This window comes from Passer domesticus, chromosome 8 (genome assembly GCF_036417665.1).
Source record: "Passer domesticus isolate bPasDom1 chromosome 8, bPasDom1.hap1, whole genome shotgun sequence".
NCBI lineage: Eukaryota > Metazoa > Chordata > Aves > Passeriformes > Passeridae > Passer > Passer domesticus.
Window position 1 is genome coordinate 40,636,042 of NC_087481.1, and position 21,445 is coordinate 40,657,486.

The 21,445-nt window shown below is 38.4% G+C and overlaps 1 protein-coding gene across 1 annotated transcript in view; it reads left to right on the plus strand.

Annotated features, from left to right (window-relative positions):
• The first annotated feature begins 4,482 nt into the window (after positions 1 to 4,482).
• Positions 4,483 to 21,445, plus strand: part of MAPK8 (mitogen-activated protein kinase 8) — a 175,108-nt gene continuing 158,145 nt past the window's right edge. The window contains exon 1 of the mRNA XM_064430754.1: positions 4,483 to 4,617. The gene's annotated coding sequence lies outside the window, so the exon portion shown is untranslated. The remainder of the gene's footprint in view (positions 4,618 to 21,445) is intronic.

Here is a 21,445-nt window from a genome sequence, read left to right on the forward strand (position 1 = left end):
CAGTTATTTTTATTTTTTCTGTGTATCAGCAGTTACACAGGCAAAAGTCCTGATGACTTTAGTGCCTATAGTTTTTCCTTTTTTGGTTAATAATGATGGTAAGATGTGGAAATAAACTTCAAACACTGTAAAGCAAAATTGCCCCTGCTCAGCACATATACCTGATACTATTCAACTCTGCTCATCCTGAAAACTTATTCTGCATAGTCTGATTCATCATTTCCACAATCCTTGATTTTTCTGGGGAATTATTTGGAACAGAAAGCTTATCAAAGTGCAAAAACACTTGTGCTTACAGTAGTGGAAGATGTTCTGGTGTTTCTCCTAACCATTTTGAGTCTTAAAAGAAAAAATCAGCCATAAATAGAACCTAAAATCCAACAATTAAGCATCCCAGAGACTAAGAAATTACTAGAGAGACAGCCATGGGCCAGTTAAAGTGACATATTAGTCTTAAGTAATCCTTAATAAAAGTCAACTAGAATGAAGGTACCAGAGGAAAGAAAGGAACAGAAATTACACATTGGAAAACATGATCCCAGCCAGCCAAGAATGAATGGCTGGATTGGCATAGAAAGGTCTACAGGGACAAATAGTGGAATACTTAGACAAGAGTTAACAGTGATGCTAAGGGAAGCACAGTGCTAAAAGACAAATAATCCTTGAAAAATAAGTGATCTTAAACAGTTCTATGTAATGTAATGTTGCTTTCATCTGCCATTCACCTGTTTATATTAAAGTCTTAAAGATTTAATTTTCTACAGAAGGGAAATTGAAGTTAGACTTGATATTGTATACTTATTTCAAAGTGAGTATTGATTGTTGTGCTAGATAATGTCTCTTTAATCAATGTGTTGTGTATTTGGCTATCTCAGGAAATAATTTATTTCCTATTGTTTTGGAGATTGGTAGCTTTTCTTGAAGTGACATCTGCTAGAAGCTCCTGTCTACAATTTTGTTTCTCTTGTGAGTTCTGACACTTTCACACTGCAGTCAATCATTTGGAGCACACAGATGGAGGACCTTAATCAATCTGATTTCAAATAATATTGACCATAATGTGGAAACAATGAGGGGATAAAAAAATTCCAGGACTTCAGTATTTTGTTGGAGACCATAATTTAGTCACCAACCATAATTGCAGGGTCATTGAGCATTAGAAAAGTTTAGACCAAAAAGGGAGGTTAAAATTTTCTGTATTCACTGAAAGTTTTAGCATCAAAGTAAGATACCTTATCTGGACTGTCAGACATCCTGCCATGTCTAGATCTCTGTGATAATGAGGAAACATTGATTATCACTATTTTTTCAGCCCTATTTGCTTAGCTTTATAAACACAAATTTGAGACTGCCTCAAGTCCAGACCTACTTTGCATCCACAGGCCCCAGAAGCAGGTGCAAGCAAAGTGTCTGTCCACCTTTAGACACACCAAAGCCTAAAAGCAGATTCTTGAATACCTGCATTACAGATACCCTGGCTATTGCTATGCTTGCCAAGGTGGATTGTCCACCCAGACACCACAGTCTTGCTGCATCAGAGTCACAGGTACCCTGTCAATAGGTATTTTCGTAAAAGAATAAAGCAGCTTAAACAGCAGACTGAGATGAGGAATGTTGGAGTGTGTGAAGCTGTAGCCTCATCTTCAGACAGCCCATAGTCAGGAGTAACATTGTACACTGTAATATAGACTATCATGTAGACTTATTCCCAAGCAAAGAGTCCTCTGTTACATTTTAAATGTCACTTTCCTGTTCAGAAAATTTTTCACCCTCCCCTTTCCTCCAATTTTGGCCCATTTTTCAGTTTCATTTGCATATAAATTTTCCTAATTAAGTAGGGGGAAAAATGCATCATTATACCTATCTTTCATGCAGGTTCTTCTTGAAGCAGTCCATGATTATGCAAAAGTACTTTCACATCTCAGAAACTGGAAACTAGGTTTGGGGCACTCTGCCTTCCCATGCTTGATATTCCTTATCTAGCAGCTCAGTGTGTTATCTGCTCCAAAAACCAGTATATATCTTTGTCTATTCACCTGCTGCATGCATCATCTGCAGGTCCAGTAAACATCTTTTTTACTGGGCACTCAGATCATGGAGGCTGCCTTCTGCTCAGAGCTCTGTCCTTCCTGGAGTCACAATTTTTGATTATGATTGGGCTTGATGTTTTATTACCAACATCTCACTGCTAAAAGCAACTGTTTAAGGATCTCACCAGTGTTTACCAGCATTTTGGATATGCTCATAATTCTCTCATAATCTAAAATTGTAATTCTATATCTATTATTTGCCCATTTCATATTGTCTTCAGAATATCTGATAAAGAGAGCCATCTATCAGAAATTTCAAGGACAGGTCTCCTAAGTATATCATCAATATGATCTTTATTTCTTTTTGTATCTAGAAACTGGGATTGCCTTTTAGAATCCCTTACATTATTATAGTACTTATTTATCCACATGAAAAATGAGGATAAAACTTACCAATGAATTTTGAAATTAGGTTATGCTCAGCAGTGAGTCACTGTATCAAACAGAGCACAGCCCACAGAAATATTTAATGGTAAACATGTTAGTTCTCCATGTTACTGCTCCAAGTTAGCAGTTTAGAAAAACAGTTAATCTTATCCAGATGTGCATAGGATGGATGCATGCCGCTTTTATTTCAGTAGATCAGCTAAAAACTTGGTAGTTTTCCAGACAGGTTCCAAATCTGGAAACATTTGCACAGATATTTCAATGATGACCATATAATACTACCTTGCAACCCAGTGCAGGACTAGCCCAAATACATTTGAGTGAGGACGGTCTTCACCTAAAGCACTGACAGGCTTGGATACCTACAGCTTCTCTTAGCTGTACTGCTGAAGTGTTCATTAGTTTTAGAAACAAAAAGAAATTGTGTTGGGGAAACAGATGAGAAGAAAGGATTCCAGAGGCTGCCTGTTCTATGTGCCTGTCCAGAACCTCAGCATTGACAAGAAGAGAGAAAGGCTCAGCCCAGCCTTAGACAGCTGCATTTTGAATGTGCTAGATAGGAAAGAGAAGCTGTGTGAGAGCCATATGCCATTTCAAATTCATTTTCAGCCTTTGAATACATTACTAGAACAACTCCTCTCAAAATTGTAAGGCTTATACATCCAGAAGAGATGTCAGATTTTCAAGGGGAAGACACCTCTTTAGGTATATAGATGAAATCAGTACAGATTTGAAGAATCTCAATGTGCACGAAGGCTGGTAAATAGTAGCTGAAGAGCTTGAAAAATCTTCTCACTTTTTGTGGATGTATCTTTTGAAAATACAGCTTTATTCTGATTTATGTGATACTTGGCAATTCTTTGTACTCACTAGATACTAGGCTCACCAGAAAGTTGTAAATGTCTCCCTTTCCACCCACCACCATACAGGTTTCTCACAATCATGATGTTCATATCTTTGGAGACCTCACCTGATTGCTGGCACAAGTCTTTTACTCTTCTTGGGTCTGTTCACCACTGTCAGAAAGCCTAGAGTTTTCCACCAGTATGGTTTTATCATCTGCCAAATTCACAGATGCTCTCATTATATGGAGTGGAGGAGGAAGAAGATGGATCTAAATGTGGTTTCATGTTTTAGGAAATATTATTTTACTCAGATTGGTTTTGTAGTATGAGGAGAAGTAAAATGCAGCCTGTATGTGAGAGGCAAGCAGAGAAACAAGTGACAGGTAGAAGGCATTCAGCTGGTAGATGGTTCCTTGGAGTTTTGTGCCAGAGCAAGGCACAGTAATGGGGAATTGCAATCTGATAATTTAAGCAGAAACTGATCATGAGTGAGAAACCATAATAATGATTATGTTAATGAATGTAAAAAGGCAGGAGAACTCTATATCCTCTTGACAGATAGGGATATGATGATCAGATGTATATTTACAGGAAAACATTGAAATCTCTTTAGAATAAAAATGCAAAATTTAGACTGTGCATTTTTGATTGCTCTATTAGCACAAAATAAAAATGCACCTAAACTTTAGTGCTTTTATTATTACATTTAGGAACATTTACTGACTGAAGGTAAAGTGCTTTGAGAAGGAAAACATACTTCCTCACAGGGGTTGCTTCCCATATTTGGAGTATGACTGTTTAAATTGTAGCTCAGCAGAAATATTTTGATTCTGTGGGGCACCAGCAGCTCAGCAACAGTGCTGCCTTTCACATCTTAAGCGTAACAGATCATTTAGACCCTGGGTTGGCTAGGCTCACATAAACCAGGTTTACAAAGAGTTATAAAAGCTTGGCTCTCCTCCTTCCTTCTCCCCCACATTCCAGTTTTTCCCCTTATAATTTTACCACAAGGCGATGCAGTCAAGCTTTTCTTGGATCATATGGATGTAGATCAATAAATATCAGTTGCAGAATGGGAATCTACGCACAGGCATGTGCTAGAAGGATGAAATAGTTATGTTAGTTTAAAGGCACTTCAAAGTTTGTTTTGTTTTATATTTCAGGGCACAATGCCTATGTTATATAGGTACCAAGCTGAAGTTGGAGAGGAAGAGGAAAGTTCTTTCTGAAAAAGCAACAATGCTGGAATGTGCTGTGGAGACTCAGATTGTTTTTCAGCTCTAGAGGCATGTATGGTAAGCAAAATGATGTTATCTCTGTCTGGATAAGGGTATGATACCTTATGGAATAATCTGCATTTCAGCTGTGAACACACTGTGAACAGTTATTGTCTACAGATAGATGCAAAGCTTCTTATGGGAACAAGATGTTTGGTTCAACAACAGACTGTCAAAATCATTAAGGCAATTTTTTTCCTGCCAGTGCTTAGACTGTGAGTCAGCCTCCACCACAGACCTTGTCCTCTACTCCACTCATATCCCTCTTGCAAGAGATAAATGACTTTGTTAGCTCTGAAGTGGGAATCAGAGTGATACTCAACCATTTGCAGAATGATAATAAAACATTAAAGATTAAAAAGTTAAATACAACTTATCTAGTAGAAGTTGTATGGGACCAAATGGTCCCAACATTCATGCCAGCCTTGAGTCGTTTTCATCATCCTACCTTATCTCAAGCACAGGAACTAGATCAGTGAGTTTTATATCAAGACTGTGCTCCATGTAGTGTATGGAGCAATTCAACTAAAGTCATGATTCTGTCACTTAACTGATCATCACTGTATTCCAGGATAGAATTCCTAAAAAGTTACACTTTCTCAACAATGGATTTGGATCTTTGCATGAAAATTCCTGTGGAAGGTCAGCATAGTTACTTTTTACAGTATAATGATGGAGGAATTGCTGCAATGAGATCAAAGGCAGAGGCTGCAGGGCATTGCACCTTTGCAATTACAGTTAACTCCTATGAAGTGCAAAAGCTTGGACTGGCATTGTATGGAAGTATGCTGAATCAGCAATGATGATGGCAGCCTATGAAGCTTGGTAAATAGAGAAAATCAAGCATGTGACATGGGATGAGCTGTTGCAAAGGCAATTGTTTCCTGTGTGAAAAGATGTTAATTTCATAACGGTTTGCTTTGAAAGAAACAAGGCACAAGATTTAGCAGATAGGAATCATGACAATGAGATTTTACTTAGCCACCTCTTGCAGCCTGTTGCATGAGTCTAAGCAATCACCTTCTTTATTTGTGCTGCCATGTCTTAATTTATAAACCGAGATTTATGAACTTCCAGGGTGTTGTTTTTAATTTATTTTTAAGTTAGAAGCAATCATTGTATTTATCTTGCCCAAATTCCTACATAAAGCAACCGTAGAATTCCAACTACAAATTATCACTCTCTTACAAAGTACTGTGCAGTCCCTGGCCAGCTGCAGCTGCATTCATGATGGAGTGAGCAGACTGCACACTGATACAGCTTCTTTTCATTCACATGGCAAGGAGCAACACACCATGTATGCTTGGACAGAAAGGGATGAGTAGTTTCTTTTAGATTTCCTGATATAGTTCCCCCACAAAGTATGACACACAAAAGTAATTATATAACTTTTCATACAGAAAGAAACATCTCTTTATCAGGAATAAACTTTTCATGAAAGGGTTCTTATCATTAATTAACAAGCTTTAGTAATATAAAACTGTCATCAGAAAGTATTTTCTCCCCTCTTATTACCTTCACTGTGAGTAAAAGTCCTTTTGCTTGAACTTAAATATAGAGTAATGGAAGATCTATATTTATATGCAGACGTTCACAGCTTTCTATGTGCACAGTCATATGTATCTGTAGCAGAGTACCAGATCAAGTCAATCAGAGATACACACACACACACACACACACACACATATGCACATTTTCAAAACCTGAAAATTTCGCACTGCACTGTAAAAGTCAGTAAGATAGACCTCATTCTGATCAAGGCCAAATTGGCTCTTTAGAACCCAGCCTTGATGATTTGCATGAGGCCTTCCATGTACAGACACCAGAATGTGTGTGTGTAAATTAACACTTGGAGTTAACTCTGTGCAACCAGAGTAGGTGGTTTCACTAAAGCTGCTGTTTCTGTCACAGTAGTAGTGACCCTTGGTACACTGATATCGAGTTCCCCACATTCTATGACACAGTACCTTCATGAAGCAGAATTGAGAAATCTGGCTTTCAGCTCCATAGGCATATGGCAATCTGTTGTTAATGGACAAGTCAACATCTAGATGTTGCTAAATCCCATGTTTGGGTACCTTGCTTTTTGATTAAGTCCATAAGATGCCTTTCATTTGAAAAGCTTCCAACTGAGCATAATTTGCAAAACAATTTAAGCATTTTTGTTCTTCTGATATGTGAAAACATGACAGTTTGAATAAAGAATTTCAGAAGAAAGGAGTGCTTAAATTAATTTGAAAATCATATTAGATCCAGCTCCTTTTTTTCCCTCTTTATGTTCTGCTTATGCAACAGAGGAGAAACACAGACCTTATTAGTGTTTTCAGATCATGTGGGGAGTACTCATCATGTATAGCCCAGTGCAACCCCTCCTGAACCTCCTGAATTTCTGTGGTCCCCACTGTAAAGAATGTAACAACAGTGAGGAGGAGGTTCAGACCCAGCACAGAGGAGTCTGAACAACAGAAATTTGCTGGAGACTAGCAAATTCCTGTCCCAGCAGCTAGTAGGCTGGTTTGTCTTGAGTTTGGTCCAAACACAGGATGGTAGGTTGCAGCTACATTTAGTTAGAAGCATCAAATTTGCTTATAAATCAAGGACCTCAAAGAGTTTTCCAAATGTTAGTCAGTTAAACATTGTACCATGTGCCATACTTGTACATTACATTTACCTGTAATGTAAATAAATATCAATGGATCTGTTTTAAAAATGGGCAGATTTGAATTCCCTGAAACTACTTTGGAAACCTAGGATCAAGCACTGTCAGAGCTGAGGAGAGACCTTGCGATTAGTGGCAATATGCTGCAGGTATTGGCTATTTTACATCTTTGCCAGAATGCAATAGCAGCAATATGAGAGGCACTACGTCAGCCTCTGAGGCAGCCTGTAACTGCCTTGTTTTTCTCTAGCTGCATCTGTGAAAAACATATGCTTGTTCTCTCCATCAGATAAAAATAACAGAAGGAGATGAGTATTCTATCCCTCGTCTGTGTCAGGTAATGTAGTACTTGGTAAAGGACAGGCAAAAAAATAAAAACGACACCATGAAGAAGAAAAGCATGCTCAAGTCTGACAGCTTAAGTCCCAGAATACAAGGGAATTTGTGCAAAGCATAGTCTCTTTATACAAGTTGGCAACTGGAAGAGCTGCTGTGGAGAGATTTGCAAGGAGCAGTTCTGACCCTGAGCAAAACAGATGTAGTTGCTTTGCCTTGTTCACATCTGACTTGAGATACTGTGGGAAGGATAATTTGTGTGAATTCTGTACTGAGATGTGCAAAATGCTCAGGAGCTTCTACCAGGTGAGATCAATGTAAGTGACCGGGGCAAAGATAATTTGAGAGAGCACAGACAGGTGAAAGGTTGAAAACTCTCATTTTGCTCTTTGTATTCTGGTACTGTTGTTACTGACAGAACCGTAGCTGCTGCATAACAGCTCTGATGGCAATGGCATAGATTGAATGTCCTTCATGTTTCCAGAAGACAATCTTTAGAAGTGCCATTACCCTATATCAGACTTCCTTTTCATTTTGTTACAAAAAATATGTCTATTTATACAAGCACACACCTGCAATCCCTGAAGATATTTTGCTTGATAAAGACCTCATTAATTATAAATTAACCTAGTTCCATTGACCAATTTATACCATGTTAGGCTACATTATTTAAATTAAGATCTTTAAATTAAGATAGAAATTAAGATTGATTCAAAGAAAAACTTGATCCATCTGATCAAAACAGGCCATTTCTAACAGTTTAGTGAATCCCAGGTTTGGGAATTGCTCTGGACATCACTAAGTAAAATGCCTGGCTTGTGATATGGATTTAAAGTTGCTCGTTTATATTTAGTGAAATATGAAAATTTGGCAAGTGCATTTAAGTCAGGAAACATAATCCAAACAGAGTCTTGGGTGTTATTTACCCCAAATTTTCAATGAATATTCTTTCAGGAGTGTGCATTTCAGAGGTAAATATAAGATCAGCAATTTCAGAAACACATTTTCATGTTTTAAATCACTGAGTAGCACTTTCTGAGTCAATTCTGCTGCATGTACTGTCATGAATTAAAAACACTTTAAGAATGTTGAGTATGAAAACTGGATACGGGTAAGCTGGGTCCCAGAAACAGAGAAATGGCTTAATTTCAATGACATGTCAGTTCACTGGCTGGCATCACAACAGTTCAGTGATGAAACTGTTGGAGTACTGTGGCTTTCTCTTTTCATCTTTGACTACGTCTGTGTTTGTATGCCACTGTCATGTTATGTTACAGTAGCACTGTAGGAGTCACAGTTAAAACTCAGCCCCTAGTGATAAGAAGTATTTTAGAAAAAGAAAATCATAAAAGCAGTCAATTTTCTGCAGAGCTTCCTGTCTATAACTCCAGTTGTACAGCCTGTGGTAACCTCCACCACTCCACTGACATCACTGGGAAAATTAAAAATGTGTTAGTTCTCATTGCAGTCCATCTTACCTAACCTCTTATGTAAGTAAAATAGAGAGGCCATGTGTTTTGCTGAGTAGAGACAGCAGGCTGAATTGGGACCCCAGAGATGCTTACATGGATCAGTTGTTCAGGATTGTACCAAGCCCTTTTCCTGCCCCATCATGATCAAGTAACTTTCTTGTGGCAACCACAGTAATTCCCTGCAGGGGGGAGGGATATTAAGAAAGTATGTTTTGAGTCTCTTAATGTAATTTAGCAGCAGGAAACTAGGAAGGAGTGCCAGAACCATGTGAATAGCCAGTTCTTTGTGCAGCACTTGCAAATGCTCCACCTAGGCCACAGCAGGGCAATTGCTGCTTCATATGAATTTATTACCAAGAGGTGTTTGTCTACAAGTACGTTCCACACCTGATTTAAGGCTTTTCATTTACATGTGACTTATGTAATAGTAAATTTACAGTTTAAATGTGGTTAATGAAAATTAGTATTTTATTCACTGGAAACAATTTCATGCCAAAAATGTTTCTCCCCCCAAGGCCAAGTAAATCTGTTAGGTGACAGTGTTGTCAACACCTCTTAGCACTGAATGTAGGACATAGCACTTTTTTGCACTTGAGTACTGTGGAAGAGTCCTTGTTATAGTTCTGTGGTAATCCAGCTATGAAAACATTTCACTGTAATAAATATTCACTTAGGCCAAGACTATAAGGATTAAAAATAACTACTTAAGCATAGTAGGAGATGGTATCTGTATTGAAGAACTTGTTTAATGGAATAATCTAGACTGATGATACCCAAAGGCACAAAGAGCAAAAATTGCCTGTATCAGGTCATTCCTCTATACAGTGGCTGTTTCATTCCATAGTGGGAATAAGTCAGCCATTTAATCATGTTGTTTCTTCGCTCTATCATATTGGTTACATGAATATATTAACAATATTTAGTTACAGAAAATTAATGAAGTTGTTTAAGTTGCAAATACCAAATGATGCATGGTTAAGAAAAAAACCCTACCACCAAAACAGAAACAAACCCCCCAGTCGTTACTTGTGTACTTAAAAAATAGTTTAAAATATCAAGATAAATTTACCCATCTGGTGCCTTCCAATAAAACACATCAGGGATGAATTTTTCCCTCTTTTATTCAATTTGTCCTCAATTTGCTAAGCTCATTAATTTTCTCTTGTTTTACTCTCTGTTAACTGAGGAACAGCAGCCTCTTCGCAATAGGCATTAGCAGCAGGAAATCTCAGGGTATGTTTCTAATTGCCAGAGTTTCTTTCCCTCTTTCTGCTGTTCCTGTTCTTAAGGAAGCACAAGGGGGTTCATGAGGCGCCCAGAAGAGAGTATCAAGGTCAGGGTGAAAACCACACAAGAAGCAGGAAGAGATGCTTGCAGTTAGGTTCATGACCTTTGTATTTTTTTCTCATTGTCCAGGAGAGGGAGGAAGGGGGCTAGAGAAGGAGAGATAGGAAGTTAACATTAGAGCAGATGTATGCATAACCCCTGTTGGAAAACATCAGAGAGTTAGGAAGCTCATGCCAAACCTGCTAAAAGTTGTAGGGTTCTTACTGCTGAACATCTGGGAAAAACAGATGCATGTCTGGACTTTGTTTCCAAACAGCTAAGGTAGTTCCAACAGGTAGATGTCAAAGCCCAGGTTTCAGAAAGAGAACTGAACAATAGAATATAATTGGAATATGTTTGGTTATTAAAACAAAATCAGTTAAAGCAAAACAATACACTTTATAGCTGGAAAACCAATGTTCTTACCAAATATAGTAATTTAAGATGCTCATAAAATCTGGCCTTAATGAGTCTTGAAATTTTCATTAAGATAGAATCATAGAATTATTTAGGTTGGAAAAGACCTTTAAGACAGTTCTCCTTGTGTTCTGACTTGGATGTAGTAATGGACATGTTCTGCTCCACAAATACACAAATGGAAAACTGTGACCATGTCACAGTGCCAATCAATTTTGTCTGTGCTTGCTGAGGTCTCAAACATTTCAGTTTAGGCACATTCCCAAAGAACACTGAATCCTTCTTTCCAGTGCCTTGGGGAACAGTTTTAGTACATCACCACAAACTGAGATGGTAAAAGTCTGATACAAAAATCAAGTACGGTTTTTGCCTTTTTCATTACGTATGGAACTGCATAGCATTTTTAATATGCTAAAAACAAGACTGTAAAACTCAGTGACTCTGAGGCAGTGGGTGATTGATCGCTGAAACCAAAAGATACTTGTAGAATAAATATAAAACTTTTGATGGTTTTCTGTGAGGCTGGAAAAAATTAAAAGTCTTTTTGAGTGTTGCACCAGAAAAGTTGCTACTCTAGGTGTGTAGGTGATCTCCACCTCCATATTAAAACTGCCCATCACAAGGTCACCCAAATTATACTCTGAGCCACACTTCCAGTAATAGCAAAAAATGCCAAGAAGCTACAAACCAGACTTCAGCCAAGTATAAAACTAACACTGTGAATTACAGCAACTTAATTTTTCCAGCCACAATCAGCAGAAGAGGACTGAGTAAAATGATGAGTGGAAAGACTAGTTAAAATGATGTTCTGACTGTGAGTAGCTGTTCACTTACCAGCTTCTTCTATATCCAGAACTCAGATTATTTTGAGACTATGTGTCATATTGTCTGGTGTTTTGCACAAACAAAAGTGTTTGAAGTCTGTTTCTAAGACTTTTAGCTTTGTAATATCCAAGATGGTGACTCTTCTGTGTGTCAGGGAGCTTAGAATAGTCATCTATTGATAGAAGAAACATAGTTCCTGGGAATTACAGTTTATGTCCGGGTGGGATGCTGTTGGCATCAGTGGGGACTCAGACAATTAGACCAGACTTTATTTGCCTTTCTTCTATGTGACATTGAAGGGATATTAGTGAAAATCAATGCAGTTTCTTGTATACCAATGATAAGGCATTATTGTCTCTACTGGATAATTATAAGCCATGAGAATATCACTAAATGTGCCTGAAATTAATACTTAACAAGACAATTCACAGTTTGGTGTGATTAGATGGTGAAGAAAAATTGTTTCATTGAAGGGAAATAAAATAAAATGCAGAAAAAACCCAACAAGTTTTGTTTCTGTAAGCACTCTTGAGGGTATTGATTCTGTCTGAGATATTGCTGAACTTTCTGGGGGAGCTAATGTCAGGACACCTTTTCTAAACCAAGCAGATGATGTCCAGGGGTTTCTTGTTGATATCAGAGAAGCCAGAAGCCTGGCTGATGGATTTCTGGGAGGTCCCCATTCAGTAAACTAAACAACAACAACTGCATCTAGACTTTGAGAGCATGAAGCCCTTCCCAAAACAGGAGTTTGCCTGAATTCTGGGCTTTACCAGATCTGAAGATCAGAACATGGTCTGCAAGCAGAGAGGGATGGACCAATTGTAGTATATCATCATATTATATACTCATCTAGGGAATTGCCAAGATTTAAACAATTGCTTACTCTCACTTACTCTGTGAGAACTTCCTTAAGATCTTCAGATACCAATGATCCATTATTGCTTCCTTTGCAAATTTATTCTTTGTCCATTTTCCAGCTTCTAACAATGTTCTTTGTTTATACAGCTGCCTTAGTGCTTCCATTTTCTGTACATTTTTGAATATTTAATTTTTTCTAGTGTAGATATAAATGAATTTGTAAAATATTGTAATTCATCCAAAAATGAAAGTTTTTTTCCCTCATTAAAGGTCTGGTTTTATGCTTGTTGTTTTAAACTGTCTTCAACTTGCATTCAAAAATCTCATCAATTTTAGTATAGATTCAGAGAAATAAGTCTGGTAAGAAATTGATAACTGTCTTAATTTTTATTAATAAAATATCAACATCTGTAAAGAAAGATAAGTTACCTATGAGCACCTATATAAAGCTAAAGTGTTGAACCAATGATTGGGATAAACACCTGGTTGTTTGTTTTAACTGTCGCCTGAAAATTATGATATTCTTATGTCTTATAAAAATCTCTGTTAACAGTAAAGGGAACATATTCAAATACTTGGGAGCCTTGTCTACAGCTGGAAAACTTTCAGACATTTTTACTAATGGTGCCTGAGTCCAGCAAAGATAGCAAGAAAAAGGGACCCTGAAGGCTTCATCTACTCGTAAACATTGCCAGGAAGTGTTCCTCAGCACCAGAACTCTTCTCCATGCTAGTGGATTTTTAGAAAAGTTCTTGGCATAGTTTCACTTCCATCACATAGCTCATGAGTGGTTTAAGAGTTAGTTAGCAATGAAGAGTTCAGATGTGGCCACCCTGCTACAGGGTAGGTGAAAGTAGTAGCATGGAATAGGACTGTTGAGAGTAGTACCAAAGGAGACACTCAGGTGTGTGTTAGCTCTCTTAGATAAAGCACACACTAGCTTAATCTCAGTAGCAGCAACTTTGCCTGAAGGGCAGTTTAGGGAAATTTATTGTGCCTACAGTTCTAGAGACTAGGCTGCCAAAGCACCAAAGAAGACCATGATCTGAGTCATTGTGAGGTATCCACCAACATCACTAGCACTGACTTGCTACCTATAACCTTCAGAGCCTGCAAGATAATCTTACTATGATGATCCTATTGTCATTATCATTGCTGAGATATTTTCGATTCACTTTCCTAAAGGTGAAAGTTCTTGTTTACCCACAGAACACTCAGTTTAGGAAAATTGCCAGCATTTCCTCTGCAGAGCCTTGCCAGCATCACTTAAACTAAAATAGAGTAATAGAGAAATTCTAGAGTAATAAAGCCTAATTCAGTTTCCATGACTGCTTCACTGGCAGGCATCTTGATGGAGAACTATCAGTTATGCTACCTAAAATGATGATGTTTTTTGGCTGCTTGGAGACTCAGCATCTGGTGCTGAGTTAGTTAATATATTATGATAAAGCCACCTGGGGACAGCCCTTGATCTTTGCTTGTGTTCATCCTTAGTCTGAACAGAACTCTGTTCCACTGCTGCTCTTTTAAGTCACCATATTGCTCAGCATTGAGATTTAGCACTAAATGAAAGTTTCTAGCATCATTTCTGGCACTGTAACATATGAAATCTGGTGGGAGAGAAGAGAGAACATGTATCTCTCTATACCTGGGAGGTGGCTGAGTTACCCTCTGCCATCAGAAGCTTTGCACTGCAGAGGTGAAAGAAATTAGAAGTTCTGACTTTCAAAATGTAGTTCGAAATGTGTGAGCACAATTCAGTGATGAAGAAAGCTGGCCAGCTGTTAGCTACTTAAAGCCAAGCAAGTCCTTTCTGCTCTGTTTTGGATTCCACTGGAAAGGCAGCACTGGAAGATAAGAAAAGTGCCATCTGGAAAGTAAAAGGGACAGAGAGTAAAAGGAGTAAAGTAAAAGGAGTCAGAGAGCAAGTGAGCTTGCCAGAGAGGATAAAACAGGGAGATGACAGGCAATGATGACTAATGGAATAGCTAGAAATGGCAATTGCATGAATGACCCATGTGTAGAGACCAGTAATGACATGCTGTGCATTCTCGGGAGCAGCTGTCAGTAGCACCCAGCAGAAATGAAGCTAAACGAACTGTTAACTCCACGCTAGTGACAAGTGCTCAGACTTCAGACTGCCTGGAACTTCTTTGGCAAAGGGCACTGATTGGCTCCCAGGCTGCTGCTGACAGTAAGGAGGCCAAGGACTGAATGCTCCTTTCCCTCTTGGGGTGGTCTTGCTGGTCAGAGGCAGCAGCGTGTGTGGCAGAGACCCTCTCCCTGCCACGGCTTGTCTTGTACCTATTCTGCAGACAGAAGGCCTCTGTCTGCAGACTTGTTAAACTGGCATCTTCTATCAGCAGTGGAGTCATTAAAAGAAACATGTAGGAAGGGAGAGTTTATTTTGCCGTTGCTCTTTATTTTAATCATACAAAGAAAATGACAATTTTTATATAGAAGCCATTAGGGATGCAGGAGGCATCGGTTCCTAGCTCTGGGGTTCTTTCTTTTAAACAGACTCTGGCAATGCAAATACAGCCCGTCATGATATTTATATCTTTAATTCTTGCATTCACCACATTACTAACACACTGATGGGTCCCTTGTTCTTCATTTGTCTATTTCCTTAAACTTTCTGCCCCCTTTTTTATTATTATTATTTTTTCTGTCATGTGTGCAGTTCTTGAAGGTCAATCAGACGTCACGGATAGAGCCATTCTGTTCATGGGCTCGCAAGCAACTTGTTTATGAATGAAGAAGGCTTTGTGAACTTCCAGGGACATGCTGAGCTTTTTTATGAAACTACCAGTGGGACAAGGAGCTTGGGAAAGTAAGGCCTCTTACGGATACAGAAAACGGAGGCACTCTGCCAAAAACCTGGGCCCACATTCCAGTTTGTCAGAATCTTGTCCAAGTAACAAGTTTCAAGAAAACAGATCAGGTATCTGCATATCTAGGGTTCAAACTGACCATATGTGAGCACAGGCCAGCATGTGTGCTAGGACACTACCACAGCAAATGCTTAAAATTTTACCACAAAAGTGTCATAACATGGACAGGTCAGGAATATCAAAGCTCCATGGAATAGAAAACAGAAGGATAAACACACCTTAAATAAAAAAAAAAAAACCCAACATAACTCTTGGGAGTGTACTACTACTTTTTTAAAGTCAAATCATGCAACTGATTCTTAGATATTTTAGGCATCAGTGAAACAATTAGAAACAATTGGTTTGAATATCTTGGATTCTATATGAATCTTGGATTCTGTGGCCTTTTGCATGTCTAGCACTCTTACTTCATTTAGCTGGGGAAAGATGAGAGGAACCATCAGACTCTTTTACCTGGTCTAAGTTTGCTTTTCTTTAATTTATAATTTAGGTGACAGCAGAGTTGAAGCCACCTGCATGATGTTAACTGGATTTTTCATTGTTGTGCTCATTCCAGTTCCTTCAGGGAAATACTGATCTCCTTCCTGAAAGTAGCTGTAGGAGCACACAGCAAAGACAGAGGTGGGCAAGCAGAGGTCTGAGCCAAACCTCAGCATCCTTCCATGACATGACATGCCACTGAAACCTGCATGTAGTCTTCTTCCAAATGTCTTTGGAAATTTTTTAAGCAATGGTAATAAGGACAAAAGCTGAACAAAAAAGCCAGTAATGCCCAAAGCTCTATCCACCATACAGCCAGAGTAGTTTGAGGATGCTTGCTGACATGAAAGGAAAGTGATTTATTGAAAACTTGGTTACAGGTACTTCTTGCTTTATCACTCTGAGAGTCAGATTTGCTCTGACTTCCCTTTTCCATATCATCATCATCATCATCATCATCATTATCATCATTATCACACCATCATCACTTTCCTCCTTCATGGTCCTCATTTCCTTGTCCACATGCTCTTGTCTCTTGGGCTATTTGTAGTTCCATGCATGATTTTCTCTTTTGGTTTGAGTCAGGCTATTTTCATGTGTGGATGTGGCCGTTTAGGGGCATGGATTAGAGTTGGAATTGGCAGATTTTGGTTAATGATTTGACTTGCTGATCTTTAAGGTATTTTTAAACCTAAATGATTCTATAGTTTTATAAGTCTATGATTCTATGCCCCATGACATCTGGGCACAATTAAACCCTGTAGATAAAAGGTGAATGTTTCTCTTAATCTCAGATTTGATGTTTTAGCCAGTAGATTAAAGCAGCAATTTTGACCAGCTCCTGAATCCTTCATTTGAAATATACTCACCATATCTCTACCTCATTACTGTGTATAGGCATTCATTTTTGCCTCCAATGACTTTGGGTTCAGCCAACTTTTAATTGGTTTAATGGAGAAGAATAAGGCTCATCTCTGACATGAGAAACTCACTGTATTTCAAATCTATTTTCAGCAGAACCTTCTGAAAAAACAGTTGTAAGAATATATTTAACATACACAAAACAATATCTCTCACTAATTTCATTGTTGGAAACTTCTAATCTTTTGCAATACAATGTACAAAATAAAATAATAGTTCCCTGACTGACATTTAGCATGTGAAATTTCTTTTCTAGCAACTAATTTTAGCAAAGTCCTGTAAGCATCAAAAAAAAAAGGTTAGGTATTGGTACGCCTAATGGCTGTAAGATATTTCGTACTGATCACCTTGTACAGCTTAGAGTAAAAAAAACTGCTTTGAAATATTGTCTTTGTTTTGATATTTCAGAGTATTTTGGAAGTGCAAATTAAATCTTCCATGCTCCTGCTGTGCTCAGTGTGGGTGTAGTTTTTCCTCTAGGTATCTATCCTGTTCTATATCCAAAATAGGAAATTCATTTCAAGATGAGCTATTTCCTCAGCTGGGATTGCAGGTCTTGCCAAAGCTGAAGAGAAAAAAGCGCCAATCAAAGTGAGAGAAAAGTTTAGAGGGACTGAAGAATACCTGAGCTGTACTTTTAGAACACTGATGGCTGTTTTCTTGGGAGGAGACAGCCATATGACTGAGTAAAGGAAGGAAGTTGTCTTCTGTATAGGTGTCAGGGTGGAAGAAAGAATAGGGACTATTATGTATTTATTGTCTTGAATGGGCTCCTCAGAATCAACAAACCTAAAATGTTCTTGGAGAGACAATTAACACTGGAGGCCATTGAGTGCTACTTTCAAGATGGAAGAAAGCTGGTTGGAAATCAGCTCAGAAGATCAAATCACCATGTGAATTACTTAGTGTGTTTTGACTGACAAAAGAAGACTGAAGCCAAATTAGAGACCCCTGCAAACTTACCTTGGAGGGCTGGGGGACAAAATCCTGATCTATACAGTTTCTGTACCAAGTGTAAACATTGATCTGCTTTCCATAAGTGATGCCTCGCTGATACCTGTTTAGCACCTCCAGTTGGCCTTAATGTGAGACCTGCAGTGCAGTGACAATTTTGTATTTTGTGCCCTATCTGATACCAAAGTTTCTCCTGCTGCAAAAGTCCAGCCTGGTGACTCTTATGTCAAGAATTCCTTGTGCTCTGAAACTACCCATATAAGGATTTAATAAAGAAGGAGGATTTTTATTTATGCCAAAATCTGTTTTGATGTTTGGAAACCATTAGAAAATGTTATGGTCACTAACTGATTCAATATTTTTTGACAAAATATTAGCATGGTTGAGACCTTGCTGTTTTTCATAGACAAAGTCAGCACCACAGTTTGTTTTCATTCTTTACAAAGGCTTTGCAGCACATGTGATAAAAACCCTTCTTCCTCTACTTATCTTCTATGAGCTTAAAGTACAGATGGCAGATTTTTCTTAGGCGCACACATAGATTCAGAAGGGGCAGGCTCTAATAATTCTAATAATTACACAAGCCTCTCCTTTCTTTTGCTTCTGTCAGCTCCCACTCAGATCCTGGCTGTAAAACTCCTTGACTGGTGAGCTGCCCAGTGCACTGCAATTGTCTCCATGTCTTGTAAGGGGCAGAAAGATGTTCAGCCCATCTTGCAGTAGCCAGAGCAGGAAGTTCTCCTGCCAGCTATAATGCAACCAAAAGCCTTCAGTATTGTAGCTAGGAAACCTAATCTTTCCCTAGCTACAGACACAAGGTCCCTGGAAGTTTTAGGGCCACCCACCTAGAGCAGCCTATGACAGTAGCAGTATTAAGGGGGAGCAGTTCCTGTTACTGTAGGATGAGCATGGTAGGGAGGCAGTGAGCCTCTACAAAAGCCTGTATTGTACAAGCCACTATAAACACCTCTGCCTATGATTAAGACATAGGTCACCAAGCACTCACTCAATATGCATTGCTGTAGGTTGGAGAATACTGGTCTAGACCTGAGGGCTGTGGGTCAGAGATGAGCAAGACACTAAAGTGTTCCCATCTACAGAAAACAGCAGATGTCATACAGAATTTTATCCTGGTGCTGAGGGGAAGGAGTGCCCTGATGACACTTTGCAGAATACAAAAGAGAGACAACTTGAAAGGTTTCCTAAGCCAAATATTTCCCAATTCCAATTCAGAAACAGATATTCTTTAAGTCCAAAAATAGCTTCCACACTTGAGAAATATCAAGGTTCTGTCAGAATGCTCCCTCTCAGTTTTTGTTCTCCAACTCACAAAACAGTCTCATCTTGGCACTCCAGCCTGGTTACTTCCCTTGTTTCTTGCTTTGCTCAAAGTACTTCTCCTCATCACTGTTCTCCTGCCTAAAGCTCCTAGAATTCTGTCTGTCTTCAGTTATTTGTTCAGAGCTCTTTCTTCTTTACCATTTCCCAGTCTCCCAGGTGTCAGGTGTTTTTTGCCCTTTCTTCTGGTACTAGATTGGTAAGGAACTTGCAGAAAGCTTTTCGGAAACCATGTCCTATTTTTTCTGATTATCTCCTGTTCCAGAGATTCATGCTGTATTTGCAAGTGTTGGAAATTTAAATATATTTTTGGAAATAATTATTCTTATAAGGCAGGATTTTTTTTTAATATATGGAGGGGCTGGATAGGTCTATAATGCTAGCTTCAGCCAAGACTTTGACCCAGTTGTCCACATAAGCTATATATTAGTCCTTATTCCAGTTCTGGTCTGAAGTGACCCACTGACTGTAAATTAACTAAGACCTTGGACACAGGCTGACACAGATTAATTTTTTTTCATGATCCATTTTTATTCTGACAGACAATTCACACAAAACAGAAAAGGAACTTCTGCAAACTCAAGCTGAGCTACCGAAAACCAGCTAGGTTTAAGATCTCAGACTTTAAACTTCAAGAGGCAATGAGTGAGAAAAGGCCTGGCAAAAGTTTAGGGAAGAAGCTAGTGAAAATATATTGGACACTTCTTTGAAAGCAGGGATCAAGAGTCAACACAGTAAAAATTACATAGCAGATGATTGATCTGAAGAACTCATTGGCACAGATGTTGTAGAGACTGAAAGTTTACTATGCTTTCAGAAACAGATGAACATCCAGGGCAAATTATGAGGAATATGGAATTCTTGTGCTTTGTAGAAGAAGCCAACTGTAATAGCAAGTTCTTTTCAATTTACAATTGCCTTGTGCTGTCAAAGAAAAGCTGGTTGCTTTCTGCTCTGATCATTCCTTTCCTGCATTCTTTCTTTTTGGCATACAGTACTTCAAGCATGACCAGAAGTACTGTGATTTGTGTGGAGCCCCAGATGAGACTTCAAGACAACTGTGACTTCTTGAGGAATGAAGCTGTAGAATCTTATCTGGAGAGTTCCATGTCAATACCGTAATTTATATTGTATATAACGTATTTTTTCCCAGCACTGGGAAATGTTCCAGTATTTTTTATACCAAACTAATTTTCCACAGAGCTTCATCACAGAAGTAATTATTATTTTTTCCATAGTGGCAATTGAAAGGACAGTTAATTTTGATCTTAAAAAAACCCCCCAAATGTGGGTGTGTGTATCTATATATATATGTGTGTGTGTGTGTGTGTGTATGTGTATATATATATATGGGGTAAAATTCCAGAATAGCAATCTTATTCCAATAGAAAAATTTATTGAATGGATTGTGCCATCCTGTATTTTTGAGCCCTCTACTTTAATATGATTTGCATGAATTTAAAAAAAAAAAAAAACAACTTTATTTGGACATCTAATAATGTGTACAAGTTGCCATAAAGATCACTCTTGAAGAAATTGGAGGCCTGTGAGGTAGCAGAATGAAAGCCAGCACTTCTCAAAGTTTTTACCTGTGTAAGTCTTCTGACATGGCATACTTATTGTGCTCCTTGTATGCAACAGTAACACAGATTGCCCCTTCCTCTTGAAAAAAGGTGTGATCAAGCAGCTGCTGCTCCAGGAGCACAGTGACTTAGGAATGCCCTGTTGAGCTACAAATAATATAGTGAAAAAAATAAAAAATCACAAAAGTCTTCACAAAAGCCATTTGGAAATGAAGACTGGTTAGTTTCTACATTGAGACTTCAGTGAAAGCATACTCAATCTGTTTGAATGGAATAAAAGGACTCTTGCTTTTTTTATTCCATATTTCCATCTCTTTATGAGTCAGAGGCCACATTATCCCAGGTGTCCAATGGCTTTTCCATACCAGCACCATATTACTGAGGCACAGGTGGTCTAGAAGCACAGATAGTGCTGCTAGCTTGGCCACAAAACAGTGAATTATAACACTCCCTGATAATGATGGCACAATTTATACACTGTATTAAAGTTTGTAGGAGACAATTACAATCATGTCTTCCTGGAGATCTGAATCACAATAAAGCATTGGCACACAATTCCTGAGAAATTGTCAAAAGCAGAGGTGTTATTTCTATAGCAGTAATACTCTTTAGGGTTAGTGGGATTTTAACATGTAGGATAAGGCATGGGGATAAAACATTCCCAAGGTCTTGGAAGTAAGCATTTTCTAGATCTGAAGAATATATTAGATTAGGAGGTCCTATTAAACACTTAGGCAATCACAGCTGAGTTGCCATTAAGTTAATGAGAGCTTTGCTTAA